We start from the raw sequence: 12,736 nt of genomic DNA on the forward strand, positions 1-12,736 counted from the left end.
CCCAGCTGAATGTGTTTCAGGACATTCAGCAGACTTTCACATAATTTTGGGTTGAATTGTGAGCCAGACACACAGTGAAGCAACTGCAGAGCTTGTTTCACAACATGGCTACTTGGCTTACTAATCTAAACCAGGGTTGGGAATTCTTTTTGCGTCCCAAGAGCCACATTTCTTTCTGGGCAACCTGCTGGTGGGTGGAGACAGATGCGAAAGCGGGCAGAGCATTGAATGTACATTTTACCTCTGTATGGTTTCCACAGGCACTCAGACATCCTCTTTAAATTCCAGTGAGGGAAGCCAGAGATATTGTAAGAGTTCAAGGACGCATCCCAGCCAGGCAAAAACACTCCAGGAGGGCATGCAGCAAGGCTGGTGAGCGGCCTGGCCAGGAGAGTGTCCCTGGGGCCGGATACAAAGACCTGAAGGGCTGCACACAGCCCTCACCCCTGACTGAACCCAAATAAAAGCATGTGTGAAAGCTGAAGTAAATGTTCCACTGCCCCTACAACTTCCTGAATTTCAGAGTTTCCCCAACATGAAGAAGACTGGTCTGAAAGGCCAAGGGAAGGCTAAGTTGAGCATAATACTTACTTGGTCAATTTATAGACTGCTTCTAATGTATAAAATATCTCAAAGTACTTTACCATAAGCAGTTAAAGACTCCAAAGCATCCAAGAAATTCAGTACTGGACTCATATACAGATTATATGAATAGAATCAGATCCTATCTGGGCATCTGATGACTTGAATGAGTCCACATGCTTCCAATAGATTCTGCTTGTCCACTCGTAAATAAACCGTATCTTTCAAGGACACCCTTGTGACAAAGCCATGCCCACAACTGCATTGTGAGGTGGGCCAGTTGTATGTACAACTTATATTTTTAGTATGTTTTGGCCACCTCCTTTTCCTCTTAACTCTAACCATGAAAGAATGCCAGTGTCGTGAGCCAGATGCTTGCCTGGGCAAGACAGCAACCAGCTACATCCTTCATATCTCCACAGGATTGGGCAGCTTGTTTTCCTTGCATTTAGCCCTAGGTGCAATTATGTCGGGTAACTCAAAGCTGTTTAGAGCCTTAGATCGCGTGGGAAACAATCCCTCGAGCTTGGGCTCACTCCAAGGCCCAATGCCAAGTTAAAGAAATTAGATAATGCAGACTAAGATCTAAAAGGGAAAGGAGAACAACACTTTAAGGAAAATTAGGAACTGTTGAAGTCATTAGATATCCTACACAAGGAGAGATAGTATTCCTGGATGGTCAAAGGTGGTGGCAAAATGATACAATGACCATAAGTATGATGCTTAAGCCTGGGTGGCCTTGACAACCCAATAACATACACTCCCTGATTGATTGATTGATTGATTGATTGATTGATTGCTATCAAGGGATTGAAACATGAAGGCATTGAAAACTATTAGTATGTTAATTCTGGACATTGCTAAAGAGCTATGCATTTTTATCTATTATTTATCCATGCACACTTTCTAGGGATACTTTCCTAGAAAAATAATGAAAGCTTTGAAACTGTCCAGTTTGACTGGTACATGTTACAAAGTTTTTTAAAGAAAAATAATGAAAGCTTTGAAAACTATCCAGTTTGACTGGTACATGTTACAAAAAATTTTAAAGAGTGCATTTTTGTAAATGAAAAGCTTTTCATGCAAAAATACAGCAGTAGAAAAACATCCCATTATGTTGCATGTAGTTCAAGCAGATGCATGTTTGCTGAAAATAATCCCACTGAATTCTATGGATTTCACACCTAAGAAAGTGTGCAAAAGGAGATAAATGAGAGTGGGGAAATGCTAAGCAATTGTGTATCTTCTATGTCAACCTAGCTCTGCAAGGAGACCCTTCCAGAGGGAGAACAGAAGGCAATCCTCTATTTGAAGGGCTATCGGGTTCAATTCTGGTTCAAAGATTAAAAAGCCACCTGGCTGGAGCATGTCCTTTAACTCTTGCTTGGATGGAGTGGGGTGTGGGTAGAAGCCTCCAACTTGTGGGGTTGATTTAAAGGTAAGAGTCGCATCCATGGCCCTACTCAACCTGAAGTGAATGTGAGCTGAAAAAGGTTCCCCACGCCCATGCAGCCTATGCAGTTAATGTCCTCCATGGTCCTATTTTGGGGTAAAAATTGTATATTTTGGTAATGTAAGAACAGCAGGATGATGAAGGGAAGTCATTCCTAAGACACCCCAACCTACGATTTTAAAATAGAATATTTGCTTTAAAATGCATATTCATATAGTCTGGATTACCCAAGAACACATACAAGCCAAATATATTGTTTATTTGCTTGTGGTTGTGAGAAATAAGGGAAATGTGGAGATCCACATCCAGCCTCTGTTAAGAAAATGATAAAAACCTTTCATCTCTCATAAGAACATGTATCTCGTTTTCCCTGGTACTTGAGTTTTTTTCTGATTACGGTATTCTGGAAACAGGCATCACTCTTTTCATGTCTCCCCTCAAAACCAACATTGCTTCCCCCCCCCCCTTTCTTTTCCCTGGATGTAAGGTTTCTTCCCCCTCCACACGCCTGTTCTGCTTTCCTTTTGGCTTAGTAACAGTAGATTTCATTCCCAATGTATTTACTTTGGATGTTTCAGATTTGGGCAAGAGTGGAATGAATTGCAAATGATTTCCTCTGCATCTTGCATTCATGACTACAACAGAAAATGATGGTATTTATTCCCAGTCTCTTGCCCAGATGTCAAACCCCAGCAGCTAAAAGCAGAACCTGAGACAGATGCTATATTGATCCTCCAGAATCTTGCATGCTCCCTGTCTTTATGCAATGCATTAGTAATTAAATGCAATCTATTAGTAATTAACAGCATCCTCCATCTCTCAGTGTGGTGTGTGCGCTCATGTATTGAAGCTGTGCACATCATTGCGGGAGACTTCAATCATGTTGAACTTAAAACAGTGCTCCCAACGCTCTATCAGCATGTGAAATGTCCCACAAGAGGGGACAAGATACTGGACAAAGTTTATTCGAATGTAAATCACGGCTATAGGGCTTTACAGCTGCCACATTTGGGCCAGTCCGACCATATGTCTCTGTTCCTGGTACCAGCATATATCCCACTCAGGAAACGGGCTCCCACAATATCAAGGACTGTTAAAATCTGGCCTGAAGGTGCTATCCATCAGCTGCAGGACTGTTTTGAGAGAACCAATTGGGACATTTTCGATCGCTCAGACCTGGAGGAGCACACGGCGGCAGTTCTGTGCTATATCAATCACTGCACAGACACTGTCACAGTAAATAAATCCATCCGGTTTTACCCCAATCAGAAACCCTGGATGAATAGAGAGGTCCAGTGCCTGTTGCGGGAAAGGAACAGGGCTTTTAGGTCGGGCGAGGTGCAGCTTTACAGTGTGGCAAGAGCAAACTTGAAGAGGGGTATTCGACGGGCAAAACTGGTCTATAGGCAGAGGATTGAGGATAACTTAAGGAGTAACAACACAAGACAGATGTGGCAGGGGATTCAGCATATTACTAACTACAAACCTAACCTTGGTGCTGTCGACGGTGACCCTTTGCTGGCAGAGGAGCTTAACTTCTTCTTTGCTCGCTTCGAGAAGGAGCCACCTGAGACGCCGGTATTACAGCCACCACCCCATAGGGGCCCCTCATTTACTGTAGAGGAGCATGAGGTGAGACAGGTATTGAGGATGGTGAATCCGAGGAAGGCTGCTGGACCTGATGGCATCACGGGAAAGGTGTTGAAGGGCTGTGCGGATCAGCTGGCGAGGGTCTTTACTAAGATCTTCAACAAGTCCTTACACCAGTCTATTGTCCCACCCTGCCTGAAGTCGTCAACTATTGTTCCTCTGCCTAAAAAATCCACAATCAGTAGTCTGAACGACTACAGACCAGTTGCACTGACTCCAATCATCATGAAGTGTTTTGAGAAACTGGTGCGCCGTCACATTATTTCCTGTCTTCCATCAACTTTTGACAACTACCAGTTTGCATACAGGGCAAATAGATCCACGGAAGACGCTATCACTACCACTCTCCATGCTGCTCTGTCCCATCTGGAGCAGCCGGGGAGTTATGTGAGGCTGCTGTTTGTGGATTTTAGCTCTGCTTTTAACACTATCCTCCCCCATAGACTGGTGTCCAAGCTAGAGGCGATTGGATTCTCCAACTCCACCTGTCTCTGGGTTTTGGACTTTTTGTCAGAACGTTCTCAGAGGGTTAGAGTAGGGTCACATATGTCCACAGCCCTTAGCCTTAACACCGGCTCACCACAGGGTTGTGTGTTGAGTCCCCTGCTCTATACTCTCTATACGTATGATTGTACAGCCATTTATTCCAGCAACAAAATCATCAAGTTTGCTGATGACACTACGGTGGTGGGGCTCATTTCAGGAGGGGATGAGTCCGCCTATCGGGACGAGGTGGAGCGGCTTTGTGCTTGGTGTGGAGAGAACAATCTGGCTCTTAATACGGCTAAGACCAAGGAATTGGTGGTGGATTACAGGAAAAAAAAGGCGGACATTCAGCCCTTGTATATCAACGGGGAACGGGTGGAGAGGGTGGCGGAATTCAGGTTTTTGGGAGTGACTATCGATCAGGGCATGACTTGGAGCGCAAATACCACTGCTCTGGTGAAGAAGGCCCAGCAGAGAATTTATTTCCTCAGACTTTTAAAGAAGAACAATCTGAGTGAGAGACTGCTGGTGTCCTTCTACCGAGGTTCCATAGAGAGCGTTCTTACATACTGTATTTGTGCCTGGTTCTCCAGTTGTACAGCTAGGAAGAGGAAGGTGCTCCAGAAGGTCATAACCACAGCCCAAAGGATTATTGGTCATCCCCTCCCATCTTTGGAAGAACTGTACGGCTCCCGTTGTCTTAGGAAAGCAAACAATATCCTGCAGGATGTATCTCACCCGGGATACAGTCTGTTTGTACTACTGCCTTCTGGCAGGAGATACAGAAACATCAAGTCAAGGACAAACAGACTGAAAAATAGTTTCTACCCAAGAGCTGTGGCCTTCTTAAACGCTGTAACTCGATAGTGTGATCTGGGAGTTTGATGGGTGTGGGTGTGGGTGTGGCTGGAATGTGGTTTGTTTGGTTGTTGTTGTTGTTTTGCTTTTGTTGTTTTTAAGGGATGGCATCCAATTTCGTTGCACTTGTGCAATGTTGCACTTGTGTAATGACAATAAAGAATCTATCTATCTATCTATCTATCTATTTTCATTTAAAGAGGATGTAAATGGCTGTGCCACTGATTAGCCATTCTACATCCTGACTTGCTGTCTTTTCTATATCCAATGACAGGTGTGCATTCATTAATTCAGTTATATCTTAATTTCTGTTTCCATATGGTAAGGGTTTGACATTACCAGTGACTACTTTGCTCAGCCTAAGCAAACATTTAAGATTTTAGCCTTTTTCACACCTGAGCAAGTTATACCATTTTAACCTTGACTCACCAGAAATCAGCTTCAAAAATTTAAGAAAAGGAAAACACTGAAAAGCCTTCATCTTGTCTTCTTTTCCAGGCTTGTGTGGAAGATCTCTCCTTGCTCTGAACCCAGGACAAAATAGCACATCAGTCCCCCTATTGCTGTCATTCCCAGTAATGAAGAACCCCCCCTTCTCATGCTATGCTCGGGACATGTTAACCGCAGCAACACAGTTCTTTCCTGCATTATTGCAACCCCTGACATAAAAGTCTCCACTGCGGGGAGAGCATGATATGCAAACTTTCGGCGTGATGTGCTAGTTGTCTCCATGCAGGGATCTGTGTACATGTCTGTGAGCATTCAGAATGACACCCCACCTACAGTTTCAGTCTTCTGCCCAGATGGCAACCATCCAACAGGTAGAGCTAGGAACTCAACAAGATGCTGTAATGCAAATTGATTCACCGGAATCTGGAACTGCCTTCTGTATATTACAAAATGAGTCTGTAGTATTTCTTGGCTACATCACTCCTACCCAGGCTGTGACCACTTCATCTTGTAATGAGTAAGGACATGCTAACACACTGAAGCAATTTAAAGCCCCCTGCCCTGCCCTTGGTGCGTCTGTCTACCTGTACCTCCCTCCAAATCAAGAAGCATCAGATGTAGCCAAAGCCTCCAAAAGAAAGAACACAACCTGTTCCCTAGCTTTGTTTATCGAAAGCATTTTATAATCTGCCTTACAAAGCAGTGTATAACTGGGGGAAATCCATCTGAGAGAGATGTGTGTACAGTTGAAAACTGAAGACTCCAGAATAGTAAGGAAGCATCAAGTCTCAGGAATCTTTGACAGAAATAACATTGTTTAAGAAAGGCAAATTAGAATATATGAAGGGACTTTCCAGGTTCTGTATGAAAGGGAATTCCATAACCATGGAGCCACCACTGAGAAGGCCCTATCACTTGTGGTTTCCAACCCAAGTATCCATTCTCATGGGTGCAGGAGGCGGGCCTCTGAAAGCTGATTTGAACAAACAGCCAGGTTTTTCTTCTTCATGGCTTCCATCTCCCTTTATAGGTTGTGGCAGCCTAGCAGTCCACCAGTCACCCTCTGAATCCTTAAGGCTGCAACTCCCTCCAACTCCAGACCACTTTCTCCTCTTTCAGACTCCAATGCAGGTCTGGGGAACCCTTTTCAGCCTTCTGGACAACCTTTTGAATATATGCTTTATCTTTGCTTCTAATGCACACTCACTCCTGCCTCCCTATCAAGGCAAGGCAAGCAGGAGGCATCATCACCAGAGGTCAAGGATGCCTTCCAGCCAGCCAGAAATATTCCAGGAGTGGCAGCCCAGGTACCAGTGAGAGGTGAGGCCTGGGGAGGGCTTCTGGTATGGGGAGAGTCCTGAGGGTCAGATAGAGAAGTTTGGAGGGCTGCATTTGCCCTCAAGTCTCTACCCCAGCCTACTCTGTCCAGAAGGGAAGCCTATCAAGTCTATGCATATTCCACATGGTCATTTCTCCTACAATACCTCTTTTGAACCCCACTAAAAGCACATGCAGTGGAAGGCCAATCTCCAGGCCTATCATAATTTACATTATGCATTACACTTCAGATTGTTTTTTGCAGTCGAATACACGCTACCAACTGTCAGTTGCTTCTGGCATGCTCAGATATTTCCTGACCTTTAATGTCAAGAATTTAGCACCCTACTATAATTCTTATGAATATTTTCCAGATATGTTTTACAATCTATGCTTTGATACTCTCTGGAGTAAAAGGCAGTATAGAAGTATTTTTTAAAAATAAAATAAAAAGTTTAGTGCAACATTTTTACCTCTTAAAGTATTTTGGTGGAAGAGGGGGCTGAGAAATCATCAGACAAATTTACCTTTGTAAGGGACGGGCTGGAGCTCAGGAGTGGAACATGTGCTTTGCATGCAGACAATTCCAGGTTCAATCCTGGATGTTTCTAGGTAGGACCGCAAATGTATTCTGTCTGAAAACTACTGCTAAATAATCTAGACGCTGTTGAGCCAGATGGGCTGGAGACTGGCAAATGTTGTCCTGATCTTCTATATTAAAAAGTGGCAGTTACAGATAGGTAGCCGTGTTGGTCTGCCATAGTCAAAACAAAATAAAAAAATTCCTTCCAGTAGCACCTTAAAGACCAACTAAGTTAGTTCTTGGTATGAGCTTTTGTGTGCATGCACACTTCTTCAGATACTTCTGTTTCAGTGTATCTGAAGAAGTGTGCATGCACACGAAAGCTCATACCAAGAACTAACTTAGTTGGTCTTTAAGGTGCTACTGGAAGGAATTTTTTTATTTTGTATTAAAAAGTGGGTTTAGGTAAGAAAGTTTGAGAAAACCACAGAATCAGTCTGACTGGGAAAGGTACTAGAATTGATATGGAGTGCACAAGTTGCTTATTTCCTCCACCCTCACAATCAATTTTCCTTTTGTGTCATTTTAGATTGTGTCCTTTTAGATTGTAAGTCTGAGGGCAGGAACTCTATTATGTCTGTTGGTCTGCAAACTATTCTGGGAGTCTTTTGGGGACTGAAGATCAAGGTAATTTTTTCAAGTACTGTAAATATCTATGCAGTGATTAGTCAGGGCCAGCGTGGACTGTCAAAAACAAACCCTGCCAAACTAACTTTATAGATTTTTTTAAAAATTGGGTTACTAGGGTAGTCAATAATGGGAATGCTGTGGACATACTTTATTTGGATTTCAGCAAAGCATGGGGTAAAGTCCCCCCTGATATTTTGATCAGCAGCATACTTAAACAACAGGCAAAGTTTTATCAATGACTTAGATTAAAGGATAGAGGGAACACTTATCACTTTGGAAATGACACAAAACCAGGAGGTATTGCTAACATCTCAGGAGACGGGAATAAAAATTAATAAAATGATATTCAGCAGAATGAAAATGCAAAGTTATCTATTTAGGCACATGAACCAGATGTATAAGATGGGGGAGATCTGATATGGCAGTAACACATGTGAAAATGAGCTTGGGACTGTAGTCAGCCACAAGCTGGACATGAGGTTAGAAGTGTAAAGTGGCTAGAGAGAATGCGAATGAGAAGGCCTACTTCCACATCATTCAGCACTATTCTGAATACATCCAGTGGACTGTGCCCAGTTTCTGGACTTGCATTTTGAGGATGTAGATGGATTAGAGCAGGTTCAGAGGAAGGCCATGAAGATGGCCATTGGTACAGAAAATAAATCCTGAGGAAAGGTTGATGGAGAAGAGATGACTGAGGGGAGACATCAGAGCACTACTCCAGAATCTGAAGGGCTGCTATATAGAGGCAGGCAAAGGCTTTTCCCCTAGAATCATAGAGTTGGAAAAAACCCCAAGGGTCCTATCGCCCTGCAGTGCAGGAACCTCAACCCATTCAAGGTCCCTATCCAATCTGAAACCATACCAGACACGGCTTAGCTTTGCAAATTGCTAGCAGTTTTATTGCTGCCTCAGGATGGGAAGGACTAAACCAAATGGGATTAAGTTATACGATGATAGACTATTTTAGCAAAACATTAGGTGAAACCTTTAGACAGTAAGAGCAGTTTGATAATGGAATCCGTTACCCAGGGATGTGGAAGACTCCCTCAGTGGAGGTCAAGCCACCAACACTTGGGTGGCTTTAAAAGAGAATTAGACAAATTCATGAAGGATAAGACTATGGATGGCTTACTAGCCTTATGTCTTTGTTCCGCCTCGGAATGCCAGTTGCTGGGAAACACCCACCGGGAGAAGGCGAAGACTGTGGTGCGCAGGTCCTGCTTTGAGGCTTGCCATTAGGCACTAGCTTGGCCACAAGATGCTGGACGAGTTGTGTCTTTGGCCTGATCCCCAGACTCTAACATTACTTAGTAGGAGCTGGCCAACCACCTGTTGGGTCTGCTCTAGGTTTGGATGTTCTGCCCTCAGCCGGAGGTTTGGCTGTATGGTTTCCATGGCCACCCACCCAACAAGTATGCCTCAAGTTACAGACATGGCTGTATGTACATAGCAATTCTTTATTATATTAGCCTTCTTTCTAAGTTCTGAATCTCATCTATGTCATTTAAATTTCTCTGCCCAGTTTCCAGAGTCCTGAAATCACAAGTCTGCTCATTCTTGTCCAAACAAGACTTGAAGAGAGGTGACAGATTATGCTTCTTTGTTTTTAAGTCGGCATTCTGTAGAATTGAGGGGAAGCCCAGTCTAGCCATTCCAATGAATATGGGAATCAAGACCCACAAATCGGGCCTGCTTGTTGGAGCAGAAGTGTCCCTGCCACCGCTGGGCCTCTTCCCCCAGCGCCAAGAGCGGGTCTCCGCCTTCCCTAGGGGAAGAGTTTTGCGCGCGCGCCGGGGCACCTGGAGGCCTCACAGGGGGACCCCGTTCCCCAAGGCAGCGCCCGGCCTCCTGGGCTGGAGGGAACTGGAGCGCCGCCGCCCGACCCGTCCAGGCGGGAAACTGCAACTCCCAGCATGCCCGGCGCCTGGCGCAGCGCGGGCAGCCAATGAGGCGCCGCTTTCTTCCGGCGCTGCCTCTGAGGGAGCTTTGTGCTGCGCGAGAAGAAAGGCGGCGGCGGCGGCGGCGAAGGCGAAGGCGAAGGCGGCGGGCAGGGCCGAGGCCGGGGCCTGAGAGCGAGCGAGCGAGCGAGCGAGAGCGGAGCGCCAGCGCCCCCTCTCTTCCCCGGACTCCTCGCCCGCAGCCCCCGAGGAGGCTCCTGCGCCGCCCGCGACGGAGGAGAAGGAGGCAGAGGCAGAGGCAGAGGAGGCGGCGGCGGCGGCGGCGGGAGCGCCGCGTCAATTGAGGCCGGGGATCGAGCGCGGCCTACGGCGGGGCCTGGCCCGCCCCCTTTGCCCAGCCCGGCCCGGCGAGGCCCTTTCCGCCGCGCCTCCTCCGTTACGCGTCCCGGCGGCGATCGGTCCGATACGGCGGGGAAGTTAGAATGGAACAGACTGACGGTGAGGCGCCACGGGGGGGGGGGCAGGGGGCGGAGACGTCGCCTTGCGAACGAGCCTCCCCAAGTTGCTGGTCCTCAGCATTCCTCCGTGTCCAATATTTACCTTTTGGAGAGCCCTAGGGCCCTCCATTTTTCCTTTCGTTTTTCATCTACAGGACCCTTGATGAAAACGAGGCTTCTCATGGTAGAACGGTAGAGTGGGAAGGGGCGCGAGGGTCATCTAGTCCAACCCGCCTCAATGCAGGAATCTTTTACCCGATGCGGGGCTCAAACCCACGACCCCGAGAGCCGGAGTCATCCCCACCTGGTCTTCCTCCTTTGCTCCTGCATGGGTGACCTCCCTCCCTTTGGTATTGGCTTGGACAGACATATTTATGTAGCAGTTTGGGGACCTAAGGAGAGATGAGGTGGGAACCCAGCGCAGGAAGCAAAAGCTTTCCCTTCCCAGTTTCCAAGAAGCAAACCTTACTTGGCACAGACAAGCACAAGTGGGCATTTTCAAGGTCCCCCCCCCCAGTGCTTTAGGGTATATCTGTAATCCAAAGTAGCCCTCAGTACAGTGGTACTTCAGGTTACAGACACTTGAGGTTACAGACTCCACTCACCCAGAAGTCATACTTCAGGTTAAGACCTTTGCTTCAGGATGAGAACAGAAATCACGCGCATCAGCGGCGGCAGCGGGAGGCCCCATTAGCTAAAGTGGTGCTTCAGGTTAAGAACAGTTTCAGGACCTCCAGAACAAATTAAGTTCTTAACCTGAGGTACCACTGTAATCTGAACTTGGTGTGCATTAGGATCAGTGGTTTCAAATCATCATTCAGCTGTTAAACTCACTTTGTGACCTTAGGCCATTCAATATTTTTCAGCCTAACACTATGTGTGCTGCCCTGAATTCTTTGGAGAAAGGGCAGTATAAAATCATGACAAATAACCTGTAGCTATTATTATATCAGAATTTGATCTGAGAGACAGTGGGTTGCTGAAGACCACATAATGAGTTCATGGCAAAGTGAGATTTAAAGTACTGTATGTAAGTTTCCAAATTTGGACCTAATAGTCCCTTAGCTCTTGGAGTGAGCCCCATTGAGCTTAGTGGGCCTTTTGAGGAGATACGTATACAGTAGTAGTGAATTGGTTAATATACCACCAGTTGAGGGAGAGCTCTAAAGAGTCAGGGGGTCATTAGATGTGGAAGTAAGGACTTTTCATAGTGGATTTGGCTCTGAGTATTTGTGTGTTTGGTAGACATTTAGCAGTAGCAGCACCAAGAACTTGAAGCGAAAGTACACCAACAAAGTATCAAAACATCAAACACTTTATTAAAATACATAAAAACTATTCCACAGCAGCTTAATCCCTGACAGTACAGTGGTACCTCGGTTTACCAACTTAATCCGTTCCAGAAGGCTGTTCTTAAACCGAAACTGTTCTTAAACTGAGGTGCACTTTCCCTAATGAGGTTCCGTTCTTAGACTGAGGTAAAGTTCGCAAACCAGGACACTACTTTCAATTTTGCGGAGTTCGTAGACTGAATTGTTTGTAAACAGGGCTGTTCTTAAACCGAGGTGCCACTGTATGTGGTAGATAGTGCAGAGGGGAGGTATGGGCAGCATATATATTCTTGGGGGAATGGGGGTTTGGGGAGACCTAGGAATGTGAGGATGTATGGGTGCTATAGGACTCTGAAACAGATGGAGTGGAAGTGGGATGATCTCACATAGAGCAATGGGATTGTGAGGATGCCAGAATTGGGACGAAGGCTGGAGGCGGGTTGAGGCATTATGATTATACACCTTTAGGTTCCAGACAAAAATGTTCCTCTTCAATCAGTCCTTTGACTGATTAACATCTTACAGTACATTGGTACCTCAGGTTAAGTACTTAATTCGTTCCGGAGGTCCGTACTTAACCTGAAACTGTTATTAACCTGAAGCACCATGTTAGCTAATGGGGCCTCCTGCTGCTGCCACGCGATTTCTGTTCTCATCCTGAAGCAAAATTCTTAACCCAAGGTAATATTTCTGGGTTAGCCAAGTCTGTAACCTGAAGCGTATGTAACCCGAGGTACCACTGTATATGCCTTTTAAATTTGTTTGTGGGAGGTGGGGTTATGGTTGTTTTTATCATGTATTTTGTACTTCATCTGAGATCTGCAGATGAAGGGAGATGTACAAATTTAATAAATAAAATAAAATGGGATTGATGATTTGGTGATAAATAATAGTCAGCTGGTATGCAAGGAGGTTATAGTCCTATAACCTCAACTATAGTCCTATAGTTGTGGTTGATGTTGTGAACATGACAATGGAAACACAGTTGCTGAGGCATT

General features: G+C 45.5%; 1 protein-coding gene across 5 annotated transcripts in view; it reads left to right on the plus strand.

Moving 5' to 3' along the window:
* The first annotated feature begins 10,021 nt into the window (after positions 1-10,021).
* The window catches only part of NSD3 (nuclear receptor binding SET domain protein 3), an 85,547-nt gene continuing 82,832 nt past the window's right edge, over positions 10,022-12,736 (plus strand). For all 5 annotated transcript variants that reach the window (XM_081843853.1, XM_081843854.1, XM_081843855.1 and 2 more), the window contains exon 1: positions 10,022-10,408. The gene's annotated coding sequence lies outside the window, so the exon portion shown is untranslated. The remainder of the gene's footprint in view (positions 10,409-12,736) is intronic.

Source organism: Podarcis erhardii, assembly GCF_964252035.2.
Source record: "Podarcis erhardii genome assembly, chromosome: 16".
In the NCBI taxonomy this organism is placed as follows: domain Eukaryota; kingdom Metazoa; phylum Chordata; class Lepidosauria; order Squamata; family Lacertidae; genus Podarcis; species Podarcis erhardii.